This window comes from Pyrus communis, chromosome 9 (genome assembly GCF_963583255.1).
Source record: "Pyrus communis chromosome 9, drPyrComm1.1, whole genome shotgun sequence".
In the NCBI taxonomy this organism is placed as follows: domain Eukaryota; kingdom Viridiplantae; phylum Streptophyta; class Magnoliopsida; order Rosales; family Rosaceae; genus Pyrus; species Pyrus communis.
Genome location: NC_084811.1, coordinates 21,430,617 through 21,445,447, shown reverse-complemented (window position 1 = coordinate 21,445,447; position 14,831 = coordinate 21,430,617).

Genomic DNA, 14,831 nt, shown 5'->3' with positions numbered 1-14,831 from the left:
TGGTCTACCCCCAGATCGAGACGTGGAGTTCACCATTGAGTTACTTCCAGGTACTAATCCTATTTCTCTAACTCCTTATCGTATGGCTCCCGCGGAGTTGAGGGAATTGAAGGTTCAGTTGCAGGAGTTAGTGGATAAGGGATTTATCCAGCCTAGTACTTCGCCTTGGGGCACTCCAGTGTTGTTTGTGAGGAAGAAGGATGGAACTTTGAGGCTGTGCATCGACTACAGGCAACTGAATCGGGTGACGATTAAAAACCGTTATCCATTGCCTCATATCGATGATTTGTTTGATCAGCTGAGAGGTGCTTGTGTGTTTTCCAAGATAGACTTGAGATCCGGTTACTATCAGCTGAAGATCAGTAGGAATGATGTCCCTAAGACGGCATTCAGGACTCGTTATGGTCATTACGAGTTTCTGGTTATGCCATTTGGGTTGACGAATGCACCAGCCGCCTTCATGGATTTGATGAACCGGGTGTTCCAACCTTACTTGGATAGATTTGTTATTGTCTTCATCGACGATATTCTGGTGTATTCTAAGTCCAAAGTGGAGCATGTTCGACATCTTACTTTGGTGTTGAAGAGGTTGAGGGAACACCAGTTATATGCTAAGTTTAGCAAGTGCCAGTTCTGGTTAGATCAAGTTGCGTTTTTGGGGCACATCATTTCTGCTTAGGGTATTTTGGTGGACCCTCAGAAGGTCGTAGCTGTGGAGAGTTGGGAGCAACCACGAACCGTCACCGAGGTGAGAAGTTTCCTTGGTTTGGCGGGGTATTATCGTAGATTCGTTAAGGATTTTTCGGTGATTGCCTCGCCACTGACGAGATTAACAAGGAAGGATGTTAAATTTGAGTGGGATGATAGGTGTGAGCAGAGTTTCCAGCAGTTGAAGCATTGTCTCACTCATGCACCGGTTTTGGCACTCCCAGACGATAGTGGTGATTTCAAGGTTTATAGCGATGCTTCCTTGAATGGTCTGGGATGTGTATTGATGCAGCATGGTAGGGTGATTGCTTATGCGTCGCGGCAGTTGAAGCCCCATGAGTTGAATTACCCTACACATGATTTAGAGTTGGCTGCTATCATTTTTGCGTTGAAGTTGTGGAGACACTATCTTTACGGAGAGAAGTGCAGGATCTTTACAGATCACAAGAGTCTCCAGTATCTCTTTACTCAGAAGGAACTTAATCTTCGCCAGCGGAGGTGGTTGGAGTTGCTCAGCGATTACGATTGCACGATTAATTATCATCCTGGTCGTGCGAACGTAGTGGCTGATACACTTAGCAGGAAGTCTCAGGGCCGCATTAATGCGTTGTACGCTAATCGTGTTCCTCTTTTGGCTGACTTGCGTGCTACGGGAGTGAGGTTAGAAACTGAAGATCGAGAAGTGGCATTACTTGCTAATTTCCAAGTTAGGCCGATACTTGTTGATCGGGTGCTTGAAACTCAGGTAGCTGATCAGGAGACTCAAGAACTAATCCAAGCTCGAGAGCAAGGAAGGAGGCGAGACCTCAGAGTTCGTGATTCGGATGGCATGTTGATGCTAGAGGGTAGAATGTTCGTGCCTAATAGTGTGGAGTTGAAGAAAGAAATCCTCGATGAAGCACATATCTCGGCTTATGCCATGCATCCAGGAGCTACTAAAATGTATCATACCATTCGACCATTTTATTATTGGCCGGGTATGAAGAGGGAGATAGCCGAGTATGTGAGCAGGTGTGCTGTTTGTCAGCAGGTTAAAGCAGAGAGGAAGAAGCCGTTTGGGTTGTTGCAGCCGCTTCCCGTTCCAGAGTGGAAATGGGAAAATATCACCATGGATTTTGTGTACAAGTTGCCGCGTACACAAAATGGCTTTGACGGCATTTGGGTGATCGTTGATCGACTCACTAAGTCGGCTCATTTTATTCCTGTAAGAGAGAAGTATTCTTTGAGCCGTTTAGCGGAGTTGTTTATCTCGAAGGTGGTGAAGTATCATGGTGTCCTAGTGAGTATTGTCTCGGATCGTGATCCACGATTCACATCGAAGTTTTGGGTGGCTTTTCAGGAAGCTTTGGGTACGAGATTACTTTACAGTACAGCATACCATCCACAGACAGATCAACAGTCAGAGAGAACCATTCAGACTTTGGAGGATATGCTGAGAGCTTCGGTGTTGCAGTTTGGTGATGCTTGGCACCAGCGGTTAGATTTGATGGAATTTGCTTACAACAACAGTTTTCATTCGAGCATCGGCATGGCGCCATTTGAGGCCTTGTATGGCAGAGCTTGTCGCACACCGTTGTGTTGGTCAGAGGTTGGCGAAAGAGTTTTAGTGGGTCCGGAGATTGTCGATGAGACTACCCAGAATGTTCAGGTAATTAATTCTAATCTGAAAGCAGCTCAGGACAGGCAGAAGAGTCTAGCGGATCGGCATGCTACAGACAGAGTGTATGAGGTCGGAGACTGGGTATTTTTGAAGCTTTCACCGTGGAGAGGTGTCGTGCGATTTGGAAAGAAGGGGAAGTTGAGCCCCAGGTACATCGGACCATACGTGGTCACAGAACGAGTTGGGGAGGTAGCCTACAGGTTGGAGTTGCCTCCGGAGTTGGCTAGAGTGCATAACGTTTTTCACGTGTCCATGCTCCGACATTATGTTGCTGATCCATCTCACGTGATACCTTCTCAACCGTTAGAGATTAATCCAGATTTGACGTACGACGAGGAACCGGTGACGATCATCGACTGGAAAGAGAAGGTTTTGAGGAATAAGACGGTGAATTTAGTGAAAGTTTTGTGGAGGAATCATTCAGTCGAGGAAGCTACATGGGAGACAGAAGATCAGATGAGGGATTTGTATCCTCGATTGTTCTTTGACCACTAGGGGTTGTTACTTGGTTGTTTTGAATTTCGGGACGAAATTCTATTAAGGTGGGAAGGTTGTGACATCCCGTCCCGGGATTATTAGAACGCACGTGTGAAATTACATTATTGCCCCTAGTTCGTTTTTGTCCCGTTTTTGGTTGTTTGTGTGGTGTGGCATGTGTTGGACCACACACACACACACTGTCACACTCTCCCTCTCCCTCTGTCTCTGTCCCGTGTCTCTCTCTCCCTTTCTTCTTCTTCTTCCTTCGACGTACGGACAAACGCCAAAACCACCCAAACCATCACAGATCGAGGGAACCAACTACACCATTGAACTCGTGAGGTCGAGGCGAGCTCAGCCATACCATTTTCAGGTGAGAAATCTTTCGTTTTCACGTCGATTCGACAATGGCCGATTTGAGTACTGTTCATGCAAAATTTATACATTGAGTTTTTGGGATTTCTGAGCTCGTAGGTGTCTTAGTGAGGTCCTAAGGAGCATTGGAGTAGCTCGTTGGACGATTTTGGACGTCGGGAAGGCCTGGTTCGAAGTTGGCCGAAGTTTGAGTTTTGAGACAGGTATGATCGCGTGGTTTTTAGCTTTTAAAAGTTGTGTAACGTGATTCTACTAGTCTAGGGCTTTCTTTTGGTCCAAGAATCATAGAAAATGGTTGAGAAACGAACGAGAAAACAAGGTTTGAAGTTTTTCCAGTTTTCCGGCGCCGGCGACGTCGCCGGAGTCTCGCCGGAGAAGGAGACGGAATATTCCGTCAATTCTGACGGAATATTCCTGACGCCGTTAACGGAATCTGTCAAAACTGACGGAATATTCCTAACGGCGTCAATTGACGCCGTCAGTGTGCGCCACACGTGCCTGCGCGTGGCCAGCGCGTGTGGCCGTGCCTTGGCCGGCGCGTGGGGGCGCGTGCGGCGGAGGAAAATTATTTTAAAAATATGGTTGTGTTCTTGAGGTTGTGTAGAGCACGTTGGTATATTCAATTGTCCATTTTGAGCAATGTATGAGAAGTTATTACGAGAAGTTGGTTATGTACTTTTAGATTGACGTTTTCGTAGTTATTTCGCTTATAGGTGACACGTACCCCGAGGTCGAGCGTGGTCACGCGAGGCAGGGGGGCTACGACCCTTCCACGTATCAGTGAGTGGGCTTTTGTTTTCCGTATATACCTATATACTATATTTTCCCAGAAATTGAATAAATGTTTATTAGTTTATGCCATGCATTATTTCATCATATTTCGTGCATTGATGGTTATATTAGTAGTTGCATATATTTATACATATGCATATTGGGTGCTGTGGACGCACAGGTAAGTGTCAGGTAAGTGGTATTCATATTTACATTCAGCAGTAGTTTGAGATGATTAGAGAGCTCATAACCTGCACCCCCGGTGTTAGTGCTCCCGCCCAGAGTAGGGCACAGTTCTTCACGTGATGTTCACCTCCCGCACCACACGCTCAGCTTGGATCCAAGTTAGGTGCACAGTCTTGTCGTACAGACCATATTAGGTGGTTCCGACTCGTAGGTGACCCGCGATTATTCGCACAGCCTTCACGTGATCGTAGCACTAGAGCGTACATATATATTACACCCAGGCCTGTCGTACAGACCACTTTAGGTGGTTCCGACTCGTGGGCAGGTTCAGTTATTGATTGTGAGATTTGAGCTCTATATGCAGCCGTACAGGTCACGTTAGGTGACTCTGGCTGCCAGATGTTATGCTATTGATGTGATTTATACCTGAGCACTTGCATATCGTTATGAGATTTTGGCATGGCATATTATCGAGCATGATTGGCATATCTGTGTGCATGTTTGGCACATCTATACATACGTATATATGTTTATTTCTGGGAAGTATACAGGTTTTACGGCGAGGGGTTAGAATGTATTTTGCTAAATGGTTTTCAAAAGATTTGTTTTTGCCCACTCACGCTTTTGTTTTGCGCCCCTCCAGGTTCTAGTTGCTTAGCAGTTGCGGTGGTTTCCCCAGTGGACTTTTCGGTGTTTCTGACAGATACTCACCATTGTAGGGTCACCTTCGGGTGTACTATTGTTGTCGTTTTCGTTTGGGCTGCTATAGACCTGCTCTGAAATTGTATCTCACTTACTAGCACTTGTTTTAGTACTTTGTATGCTAGTTTTTAATTATTTCGTACCTTTTTATTACTACTTTATTAGCTTCCGCACGTGCACATGGCTACGTCACCTTAGTGTGACGGCCAGCACGCTCCTACCTCGGTCGGGGTGTGTCACTTTAAGTCTCAGGCAGCATCTTTTGTCAAAATTTCAGTATGCATTTGTTGTCCAAATTAAAAGTTTTATAAGATTTGAGAAATGTGGGGTGTATAGAAAATATGGGGTGCATGTAGCAAATGTAAGGTGTATATTGAGAATGTGAGGTGTGAGGATATTATGAGGAAGTAAGTGGGGTGTATTAAGATATTTTTTAATTGAAAAAGCATATATGAGGTGTATTAAGTATGTGGGGTTTATTCAACAATTTGTAAGGTGTTAATATAATAAACCTTAATTTTTCTTAATTAAAAATTGCCTTGATTAATCCTTGTCTTACACAAAAAAAATATATATATTTATGTTAGTAGATTTTTTTTTTATTGGGAGAGAGACTGAATTAAACATAAGACTTTGCGGCAAGTTCATGTATGTTCTTAAGTACTTGAATTACTTCATATCAACATTGGTTTGGGAACCTACTAGCAATTAATTTGTAGTAGTATTTATTTTTTAAACATTGGAAATGATCCTAAATTCGAGCCTACTTCTATATTAATAACAACAACAAAATAGTGGTGGGAGCCTAATCTTAGCCAAGTTCCAACTATTATTACTATGAAAGTTTTTATGTTAGTTAGCGTGATATACATTGATGACTCATTTTCTAATAGCTTATCATTAAGCTTTTATGCTCCAGTAATTGTCTAACATAATACCAAAGCTCTACTTTTTTGGAGGGCCTAAATTCAAAGCCTTCAACCCTCATCTCTTATGCATCATTTATCAAACTAATAGGTAAGATGAGGCTGCAATAAGGGGATTTTGTTAACTCTCTACGTGCAGTAGGGATGAGACTACATGTGAGTTTGAGGGCGAGGATGAGAATATTTGTTCACTCCCTGGCGGATTTCCCTCTCTTGGTTCTAGTTAGTAAGATCAAGGTTTTAAAAGACACTAGGCGCTAGTCAGGCGGTGGGTTGAGGCTTAGCACCTAGACGGCTAGGCGGGGTCTAGGCGGGCGCCTAGGTGGACTAGGCAAATTTAAGTAAATCTATTATATTTCATGTAAATAAGTGTCTGCATAGACTTTAAATATATATAATTTCATCATAAACTACAAAATAGAATGACGTATATATTATGAAGTGTTAGAACATAATGAAAACATGGGGAACAAAGATATAATGTCTGTTCATTTAAGTAAGCAACAAGTCTCTTACAATTTATTGAAAAAAATAAAATACAAAATAAAAGTTATCTACTTTCTGCTTAAGTGAGTCGCGACCTAGGCAGGTTCCTAGGTGGGTTTGGGCAAGCTAGACGAGTGCCTAGACGGTCTAGACAAGTGCCTTAGTAGGTCAAACGCCTGTGCATTAATTGGGGTGGTGGCCAACTGCCTAGCTGTGTAGGCAGCGTTAGGCGAGGATTTTTAGAACAGCGAGTAAGATAATTCCTCTTGGTAGATATTTCTGTGCTTGAGGATAAGCTAACTACCGCTTGATATGCACGGCATTTGGCAATGAATTTCCTATTTTTGTTCATTTGGCGAGGTTGTAAGCTAGCTTACAGTTTGGTGTGAAATTTCTTGGTGTTTTCAAACTATCATTCAACAATGTTAGCTAGTCTCTTGAAAGGATTGAGATTCGATCTGCATGCACGTTCTCAAACAAGCGAATTTGGTGGCCAAACGCCTTGGCTTATGTTGGTCATGATTGTTTGCCAATCTCCTCACCATATCTGGTCTCGCACTCTCACCTCATAATTTTGATTTATGGGAACGTAGTGACAAAGGAAGTTGGTTTTTGTTTTTGATGAAAGTTGGTGTTCCACCATGAAATTAATTAGAAATATAAAGAGTATTTTAATGTTTTATATAAGCTCGTGTAAAGTTTGATAAACTTCTGATACAAGACATTTCTTCACATTTTCATAGTTTGTTGATTCTTAATTTGTCGAGAAAATAAAATTGATCTCGCTCCTTCGTTAGGAAATAATGTAAGTTCAATATTGCTACATTTGATTACAACTAGATCGAATAGTGTGTTGAATTGAATAGAATTAAGCTAGAACCAGACACTAACAACGAGTAAAGTTGATTGCATGCACTGAAGGAGAGGCTTTAGCTAGATGGAGATAGAGCGGCCCCACGAGACTGTATTGGCTACTGTGTATATACAGTACTATTTACATATGGTTGATAATTGAAGGGAAAAGCAAATGCCCCATTGCCGACGTGCAGTTCTCACAAAGTACTACAACACATAAATACTGATTCTAACATCTTGCTGGCTTGCTGCAAAGGTAACCAGCACTTGTACCCACTTCACCTCCTAATGCGGAGAGAGAGAGAGAGAGAGAGAGAGAGAGGGCGCTTTTACTGGATAGATGTGTGGGCTTACCACAATTGTAATAGGCAAAAGGAATGGACATAAAGAGGGGGAGGGGGCGATTTAAAGGTTTTGCTAGAAATATTAAGGCTTATTAATTGACATGCCTCCTATTTAATCTGAATTTATCCTTTGAAACTGATTTTGTCTCATTTTCATACCAAATAAGGAGAAACAGAATTTTTTCGATAATCACATTCTAACTGTCAAAGAATCGAAAAATTAATGGATGTATGTATCTTAATAGAGTAGGGAACTTTGCCAAAATCCTATTGGTTGCTTAAAGGGATTTGGATTCGAGTATACATTATCAAACAAAAAGACAATGAAATCTTTCTCTCCTTTTCCTTTATTTGGTTGGGACGTTCTCCTTTACGAGTTATTATCATCGCCGGATTCTCTTTGTGAGGATTCCGGAGATCCTTTAATCCTGTTCATTCATCGTACATCGTGCGATCAGTTTTCATAAGGTACTGTTTATATTCAATTTAAATAATATAATTGAAAATTATTTCTGACCACACGATATAAGATGAAATGACGAGATTAAAGGATCCCCGAGATCCTCACAAAGTGAATCCAGTGAGTCCTATCTCCTCCTTTACCTTAAAGCAAAGTCACTTCCGATTGCGTAAAGGGGTGATAATACTTGTACAAGTGATTGATCACAACACATGCATGCTCAACAGCTTGTAAATTTGTCACATCAGTTATTTAAGTATTTGGTTTTATCAAAAGCAGCATGTGCCCATATTTTTTGTTTAAAACAAAATCATACACACGCACAGTACACCATCACTACTAGAAATTACCATTTATTCAATGAAAGATTTTACCCGATGAAATAAAGCAGTTCGTCAGGTAAAACTGATCAACATTTTAGGTTTTTAGACCCCTTAATTTGCCCGACGAACGTCATCCGACACACAAACTTATCTTCGATGGGCGAAGCTTTCGCGCCAAGGAAAAAAAATTAGCATATAATATGTCACCTTTTATCGATAAACCCTTCAAGTTTCATTGGGGGCAAATGTATAATTTCATATTGAGGGTTTACCTTTTGTCGGGCAAAATTAAATTTTTCGTCGGGCAAAGGTAAGGGACATTTTTGCATATTCAATTTGTTCGATGATTTTAACGATTTGTAAAATTAATTTCAACAATCCAACCATCAATCCAGTTGGTATTCTGAGATGGCATATGCCAAAAATTACTCAAATGCAAATTTCCGAGATTAGGTAACGGGATGAACTTCTTGGACGGCTACAAACGTATCATCACGATTTAATAGTTATTTTAGCTCTAATTTTGGTGATTTTTGCAAGGACGCTAATTAGGGGTAAAAACAGCACACTGAATTAATCTGATCATCAAATTGAATGGTTTTTTAACTGTTTAAAATAAATAAAAATTGAATTTTTGGTGTTCACCATTTTTTACCAAAAAATCAAAATTTCCCTATGGATTTATGGTTTGCCCGACAACATATTGTACACTTCATTGGGCAAAGGTTTTATGCCCGCTACTTTTTTCGTCAAAAATTTAACTGGGTGATTTTTTATACACAACCTTTTCCACAAATTACATTAGTTTGCCCGACAAATTTTTTAGGTTAGAATACACGTGGCAAAATTTTAGTCCTTTGCCCAAGGAACTAGTATGTTGGGCAAAGGTCTGATATTTTATATCACATTGACAGCCTTCTTCTTCCTCGCGCAGTTGTCTCCTCTTCGTCTCTCTCTCTCTCTTTGTCGTCTTTCTCCCCAAGCCTCTGCCCTCCCTCGCTCGCCAGAATAGTAGCTGTTACCAATTAATGTTGATACAGTTGATTTTGTATAGCATCAAATTATCTGCCAAGCTTTATTTTGCTAGCTCATTGTGAGGTTAAGCTCATCTCTTATTTTCCTTATTATAGATAATATTGTTTGTTCCAAAAACAAATAAGAAACACGTGACATCTTTTAATTGGCCAAACAAAAAAAAAGAGTATATAAGGTACTCACATAAGTATTATCCTTAATATTATTGGTACCTTTTAAATTATTTGGATTCAGAAAGAATCAGCAGCTCCTTGAGGTAATCCAACACTCAAGCACAATTTCAGTACATGCATGGAGAACATGAAGTGGGGGTGTGGGAAACACAATGTGCATGTGGGATTGCATTCCATGGTAAAATAATACACAAGATTAGATTAAAAACAATCTCAGGGGAATTTCAGACCCACACAACTAGGAAAATGAAATGTGAACAGAGAGATGGGCTTTGAGAAAAACATATTTTATATTGTATTAAGGGAATTGTTATTGGCACTCCAAATTTCTTATTCTACACTCCAAATTTTCTATATTTAAAAAGAAAAATACACTTGTAAGGAATGTAGAATGAGATTTTTGGAGCGCCAATAACATTTCCCTTTATTAAAAAGAAAGATGGGAACAAAATCTAAGATTTAGCAAAAAGAGTGTCTGCAGGGCGTTTGACCATCCCATGCTCTCTCCTTTAAACCTTTTATGTTTCCAAGACAGCACGAGTGTGTGTGCGTTGCATTGTAATCGTAAGACATGAATCGGTCTACTTTGAGTTTCCATGTCCATGTCTTGTTTTGAGACTTCCAAACATTTCTGTCCCGCCATTGCAAATCCCTATGAACATAAGGATGGACGTCTGCTTACTACAACAGATATTCATGTTACCATGTGTATTCAATTCAAATGTTTTTTGGAAACCGATTCAGCTCAATTTAAGGCACCCCTTTTTCTTACTTCTGTTCTAATTAATTTACGGGTTATAAGTTTTAGACACACTAAAAAAAAGTTTGTTAATTTTTTGTTATGCTTTCTAAAAATTCAAACTAAATTTCACTTTTTTTTTTTTTTTTTTTTGGCTGAAACAAAATATTGCTATTTTATATTCTGAAACTCAGTATTTCTTTCACTTTATCTGAATTCGTTATATTTTATTAAATAATGTTAAATTTACTTATGTGAAATGAGTGGATCCTCTTTACCGATAAAAAAATTTGTCCCATGACCATTTCCTTAAAACCATTTGCCACCGCCAATAGAACCGCAATTGCCCGCCCAACTCTTCCACGTCGCCATGCGAACTCCAAACCCACCTCCAGAGTCTATAGAGGAAGATAACAGAGTGGGAGAAGAGAGAGAGAGAGAAGGATGAACAGAAGGAGCAGGATGGTGTTCGTGCTGATGGGTTGGGGAGGGGGTTTTGTTTTTTTTTCCTTTTCTCTCCAGTTTATTAGAAAATTTTTTTAAATGATTTGGAATTGGAATTAATTTATGCAGTCAGCAGAGTTTAAGTGAATGGCCACATGTGAGTTCTGATTCGTGAAGCGGCTCTCATTCATGCCACACAAGCAAACCTAACAGTTATTAATAGAATACATGGAACTAAAAAATGGAGTTAATTTTAAGTTTCAGATTGTTTAAGAGAAAAAAGTGAGATTAAGGTATAGCAAAAAATAAGGAAAAAAAAAAAACTGATAGGAATACTATTATTATGATAAGGGAATGCTAAAAAAACTCTCTTAAAAGTGAGATTTTATATGGATTCTCTGTTACCTCATATTTTTTACATAATATTTATAATGTTGACACAAGAATCAATGTCAACTCGTGAGATGGCAGAGAGTGTATGGAGAGTTTCACTTTGAGAAAGTTTCATTAGCATTTATCTTATGACAGTTTTCAACGTGCATTTTTGTGACCATCGGATAATACATGTGGAAATGTGAATAAATTAATTAAACTGTAAAGTTTGTTTAGTCTGACACAAACCTCAAATCAATACGATAATATTAGGAAGATTAAAATTTGTAACCAAACAATGTAGATGTTAATTATTAGATTATTACTTAAGTATTGCTAAGTTCACCGAGCAAGATTTTGTTTTGTTTACTGGGCTTTGATCAGGCAAAAAGTACTTTCCCAACAACACCAATGTGACTAGAAAAATGTTGCAAATGGCCTTTTGATAAATGCCATGATAAGTACGATTTGTTGAAATTAGGCATTTTGTACATGCTACATTTAGTGATGTTGTACATGCAAGTCCTTGGTGTACTTTGTCGTTTCAACTCACGTCGGATGCCCCGGTAGTTTCTCCCAAGAGCAAAGATGATGATGATGATATCAATGAAGAAGATAACAATGATGATGTGGTTTCTAGTGATGACAGGGATAGTGATGATAGGTAGCGACAAACATGAAGTACTTGTGGTTAATTTGATTTTACATATTAATGTTGGATTTAAGCGAGACCGAAATTTATAGATTTATAGTTTAACGTGTATCTCTTGTTAATGTGCTGTTTTGGGCGCATGAAATTATACCACAACCGGAGGACCTTGATTTTTGTGAACAAGCGAGGCCAACTGAGAATCCGGTGAATGATTCGGTGAGAAAGCGATGCAACACATAATTTCACCAAGTTGAACTCTTAGACTTTTATTTGAAGTGTTGAACCTAGGCGTTTTTAAGTCGTAATGAGCAGTAGTTTCACACTAGACCTATTTGCAATTGTATCGACAAACGGTTTAGTTGAGGCCAATACAACCAGATAAGAGGGAGCAGGGTAAACCTTACTGGATTTGGAGTATTCATGAGGGTTTCTTGATAAAGGGAATGTAGGCTCCTCCTCGAGGCACCACTTGAATGAGGCGAAGGATAGCCTGCCGAATGTAGAAGATTAAGATGGGTATGGATATGAAGAAGTTGTGGGAAGAAAATCAAAGTCTTAAAGAAAAGTTGATCTGGGTGGAGGAAGGAAAGAGAAAATCAACCGACGATAACAATGAGGGAGGTAGGGAGGAAAGATACAAGGATAGACTTTATAGTGTAAAAACTTATCCTCTCATGTATGTTCAATTTGGATTATTTAATTGGTTGATCTGTTCAAACTTGAGTGTAAAGGGACGCTCATACTGTTTTAACCAACTGATTTAGTTTAAGTTTGTCACCGATGTACCCTTTCAAAATACTTTCTGGTTCTGCCATTCTTTTTACGAACCCCACACTAGCCCATATACCTTACCTGTTGGAATTAAATAAAATTTGGTTTTGATCGAATGGTTGAGAAGGAAGAAACCAACAATTAAGTGAATGCTTAGTCTCATAGGACAAGTGTATGCTTTAAATTACTGTTTGTGAACCAAGGGCTGATATTGCTCTAGAGTAGCTTGTAAGAGGAAAGTCCAATGTGTTGATATATAATGAAAATATTTGTGCTTGCTCGATAGAGAGTACTACACATTCCTCTGAAATTCCTACTTCTTGTTCTTTGTCAATTTCCAAAAATACATAATACCAACTACAAATTAAAAACACAAGAATTTATCATTACCCGGGTTTGATCCGGAATCCAGTTACAAACTGGTAGCTAACTCATACGGATTTTAGTAGCAAATGGCCCCTATACATAATTTGTTCCAAGCTAAATTTCAAAACAAAATAAAATCTATTGCATGCAGCAGGAACCCGTAGTCCTTGCTCAGTGATGAAAGTTGCTTAAGATGAAAGAAGCAAAGTTGATCCAACATTTTCAAGCAAAATTTGCGTAGTAAATCCTTAACTCCTCCATTGGGAAAAACTGGGTGCATCAACACACGCAGTAGTAGTATATACTAGTACTTGCATTCATTTATCTGATTCACGAAGTGACAGAGAAAGCATCTAAGAAGTTACCGACTGAACCCAAAACTGTTCACCTGAAGATGTGACATCATTCGCCATCTAAATTCTCTCTCTCTCTCTCTCTCTCTCTCTCTCTCTCTCTCTCTCAGGCCTAAATTCATTAGTGGTACTCCTACTTCTGCAGGCTTGTGTAGCCATCACAGGAGCAGAATTTTCTACCGTGTTTTACTTTCTTTCTAGCTCTCATTAGGGTTTCTCATCTCATAGTTTTTAACAACTTGAAGGACCCACCCAAAATGAAGGGCCCCACTCATTATGGCCTGCATACACCAGCAGTTCGAAGTTTGTAACTTTGTGCAGATATCATGATCAAAGATGAGGAGGCACTTGGGAGTTAGGGCAAAATTTGACACCTCCCCAACCAACAAAAGGTTGTGGGGTTGTGACTGACAATGAGGTTAATTATTTTGTGGACTGACAGAGTAGAGACCACTCCCATCCGGTCTGAGTACTCCAATTTATTATTCCTGTCAAGGATTTCATGATTTTGCTTTGTTTTTCCTTCCCGGGGCCCTGCCAAGAACTTCATTGATTCACCTTGACAGGTAAAGCTTCACTATCTGCATGGCAAAGCTTGCAGCTCCCAGAAAAAAGTTGTAGGCGGTTTGTCGCATTGCATTTTGATTTTAATCTAGATGGATTATGTAGAGCAAATTTCAATAGGCCAAATGTATGACTTGAATGACTTGTCGTCGATTAGTTTAAAATACCGGTGTGATGTTAGTCAAAGACTCTCATATGGCTTAAAAGATTTGGGTAATGCCGGTAGGGAAACCAAAATTTTAAACTAAATTAGCAAACTAAATGATATGTCACCAATAAGAAATAAGCATGTTAATCAACGTTTAAGTAATATTCAATCATCAACAACCACATCATTTAATTTGCAAGTTTAGTTACAAAATTTGGTCTCCCACCTACCAATGCATGCCTTTTATCACGCTTTGTGTATAGGGGGGATTTTGTTCATTCACTCATCCATTTTTGTATACATTTAATTATTTTATTTGGACTTAAAGTACGTGTGGATGCAAATTTCGCACACGGTTAATTTGATGATAATGTCAACTTAGCAATTCCCTTGTTGTAACCTACGGCTTGTTCCAATGAATATTAATTTCTTTCTTAAACAAAATTAGTAATCAGTGATTTAGGATTAGGATTGTATCAAATGTAAGATTGCAAATCAAAACCGTAGTGTTATTGTGTTAAGCACCCTACAAGAATTTTAATCTTTGGTATGGTTTTATTATTATTCTATGCAAATCAAAACCGTTTTTATTTCTTTCTTTCCTTGAAGCTCGATAACTGGAAACATATTCCATGCGAAGTTGACACTCGACACCATATTCCATATGAAATTTTGACCAAATAAAAATAATAATTCCATATAAAGGGAATTTGTATAAACATACTCAATTCTAAAATAGCCCTTTCATACACTCCAATATAATGTAACCCATTACTATTGAGTATTTGTAAAGAAGCCCTTCGTTTAAATAACCATCCCAAATACACCAAAATTTTATAATTACGCGATTTTTAATTCTTATTTTAATTTCGTTATTTTTAGAATTTTAATTAAGTAGTTACAAAAAGTACAGGGAGCTTTAACTAAAAGCTCACGGT